This window comes from Bidens hawaiensis, unplaced genomic scaffold (assembly GCF_021521415.1).
Source record: "Bidens hawaiensis isolate Kalapana, Puna unplaced genomic scaffold, B.hawaiensis_p1.1 tig00006387_1, whole genome shotgun sequence".
Taxonomy (NCBI): Eukaryota; Viridiplantae; Streptophyta; class Magnoliopsida; order Asterales; family Asteraceae; genus Bidens; species Bidens hawaiensis.
This window is the reverse complement of record NW_027491429.1, coordinates 397,995-401,291: the sequence shown is the minus strand read 5'-3', so window position 1 is coordinate 401,291 and position 3,297 is coordinate 397,995. Positions and strand designations below refer to the sequence as shown.

Here is a 3,297-nt window from a genome sequence, read left to right as displayed (position 1 = left end):
CAAATACATGAAAACTTGGTAGGGATGAAGTTTGTTAACAAATGCATGAGAAGGTTTATCTAACCAAGATAAGTTTATAGAAAGGTCTATCTGAACAAAATGGCATTTTTTCTACTTCAGGAATCTCATTCCAAGGAGGCCATATGCAAACACACTACCAAAAATGTCTTGTAAAAAGGATTAATTAATATTTCATTTGGTTATATGGGTCCCATACTTTTGAGCCTTTTGGCAAGTATATAAACACTTCATGTTTCAATAAAAAAAATCACCAACTCAAATATTGCCATATCCTCTCTTCTTTTGCCTCACACTATCACACATTCTCAAGGTACTTTCTTTGGAGATTGACAATTTTAATGCTAGCTTTTAGATGATATGAAATGTGATGGTTCTTTATTTAGTATTTTCAGGTTATAAACCTTACAACAAGAGAAAATGAGCAGCGGAGATTGGATGTGTGCTGCATGTCAACATTTGAACTTTAAGAAGCGTGACGCTTGTCAAAGTTGTCATTGTCCTAAATTCGCCACCCAAGATGAGGTGTCATTTTATGAGACGAATAGAACGAAAATCTTAGCTGGCGACTGGTATTGTGCCACATTCAACTGCGGGACACACAATTACGCGAGTAGGACTGCATGTTATATATGTGGTGCACTTAGAGATTATGGTACCATGATGGCTGCTCCAAATGCGTATGGGTGTGATACTAGTGTTGTTCCAGGCTGGAAAACCGGAGATTGGATTTGCAATAGGTATAAATAAGATTCTCAAGTGAAATAGATTAAGTTTATGTGAAATGTTACTTAATATTTGTTCATATATTGTTTGATTTCAAGTAGATTTGGCTGTGGGCTGCACAATTATGCTAGCAGAATGGAATGCTACAAATGCAAAGCACCAAGGAGTAATTGAGGTAATCAAGTAAAACTTTCATTTTTCTAAATTATGTTTTCTGATTAATGTATTAAGATTGCAATTTTTTTTTGTATTGTTTTCAGGATGCAAATGAATCTTGAGGAAGACAACCAACCATGTGCCTCAATGATCATCTTTAATTTGTTTCTCTTTGTTCTTTTTTTTTTCTCTCTTTTCATCATAATGTAACCTAGTACTTTTTTTTTTGCTTCAAAGTAAATTTGTCTATGACATTATGTTAAGTTAAATGATATTGCACTGGTTTTATATCTTACATACAAATATGTAGCTGGACACATATAGGCACAGCGCTAGCTAACTAAAGAAATTACAACTTACAACTTAGTTTAAATGAGCAAGTCATATTTATATGGAATAGTTTGATTAAATATTAGAATGAGTACAAGTTAAATATTTAATGATGCATTTTGGATTGGGAAAAAATGAGTCAAATTTTGTCATATTCTTTAAAAAGATGCAAATTTCATGCCAATACTAGATTCCAAAATGTCATGGAATTTGAGGAAGCAATTTCATGCCAATCTTTACACATTTTATTGCCTATTTCATGCCAAAAGTTCTTTTGAATTCCATGCCGTTTCTCTTTCTTTAGTCACAAGCTGAGCCGCCACCGCTCTTTCATAAACTAATGCTTTAATAATCTTTATTCTAATTACACTATTGTGAGTCGCTGCTTGGACCATAGTCTTACAAATGAACGATGGCGGCCCAGTTTGTGACTAGAGGACTATAGTCCTGCAAGAGATAGCGACTCAATAAGGAAGCGATGCCAGAGGACCGTAATAAGATCTTCGTGGTGAATGAGAGCCTTAGTATAGGAAAATCATGAGATGAATCAACACGGTGAGGCTTGGAGTTAAACTGAAAAGAAAAACGAAAAAAAACAAGTAGGCGGCTTAAAAGAAAAATTGGAGATGCAAGGTAAGATTGGCTACTAATTATTAATTTGAAATAACTAATTATAAAAAAAGATAGACGCTGATCGTTCATAGGAATTAATTCAAAAGAACTATTGATCCCCATATTTATGGCAACTCACTTGGTATAGACTTTTATCTTTTAGTACAATGTATAGGTTTTTTTTAACGATGAATTTCTTTTAATCATTGTCATCGATCTGTGAGACTTAATTGATATAAATAAACCTAAATAATAAAATATTCCAATACAATGTAGAGATTTGGGCGATTTTCACTTAACAATAGTGATCCTGATAATATATTGCTACAAGTGGAAATAGAAACAAAGAGAATAACTAAAAGCATTTCTTTACCCAAATAATGCAAGAGGAATCATGTAAAGAGGGGCATTCTTGTGATTTTGTATCATTCCTTGGTACATTGCTTCCTTCATCTAAACCCTTTTCTATGCTTAATTACTTATCATGTAGGAGTTAGGATAGCATATGGATTAAGAACTTAAGACACATGGCAATAACACAAAGAAAACTGAGCCTATTCTTTAACTGAATAAGAATCTTAAATGAATTTATTTATACATGTTATGCTATATATTCATACAAGACTTTATGATCTTTAACTAATACTCATGTTACATTTAGGTTATAGAACATGACATATTAATGGTCCACTCTAATTAATTTCAAAAGACGGGGCAAGCGTTTAAAACAAACAATGGACGCGAACTTGAAAATTGACATGAACGCAAACACAACCTCATCTTAAAAATCGTGTCAGAGATATGAACTCGAACACGACACGTATATTTGCTGACCTGGAAAAAAAATTTATTAGAAAGGTTTATCTTAAAACAGAATGGCCCTTTTACTACTTTTGGAATCCCATTCCAAGGAGGCCATATGCAAGCACACTACCAAAAATGTTTTGGAATAAATATTAACACTTCATTTTCTTACATGGGTCCCATGCTTTAGAATCTTTTGGCAAGTATATATAACCCCTTCAAGTTTCAATCAAAAAATCACCAACTCAAATATCAACATATCCTCTCTTCTTTTGCTATTTTGCCTTCACTAGTCCTTGATTAAAACATAACACATTCTTAAGGTTAGTAGAACATTAAGAAATTGGCATTAATTTCCAATGCCTTTAAGTGAGATGAAAATGTGATGGTTTTATTAATATTCTTTGGTATTTTCAGGCTATAAAACTTAACAAAAGAAAATGATCAGCAGTGGAGATTGGATGTGTGCTGCATGTCAACATTTGACCTTCAAGAAACGCGACGCTTGTCAAAGATGTCATTGTCCTAAATTCGCCACCCCAGATGAGGTGTCCTATTATGGGACGAATAGAACGGACATCTTAGCCGGCGACTGGTATTGTGCCACATTCAACTGCGGTACACACAATTATGCGAGTAGAACCGCGTGCT

The 3,297-nt window shown here is 33.7% G+C and overlaps 1 long non-coding RNA gene across 1 annotated transcript; it reads left to right on the top strand.

Annotated features, from left to right (window-relative positions):
* On the top strand, positions 1-1,169 carry LOC143632265 (uncharacterized). The gene is made up of 2 exons (XR_013153495.1): positions 1-919; positions 1,005-1,169. It is a non-coding gene; the product is annotated as an uncharacterized LOC143632265 (long non-coding RNA).
* The last annotated feature ends 2,128 nt before the right edge of the window (positions 1,170-3,297 follow it).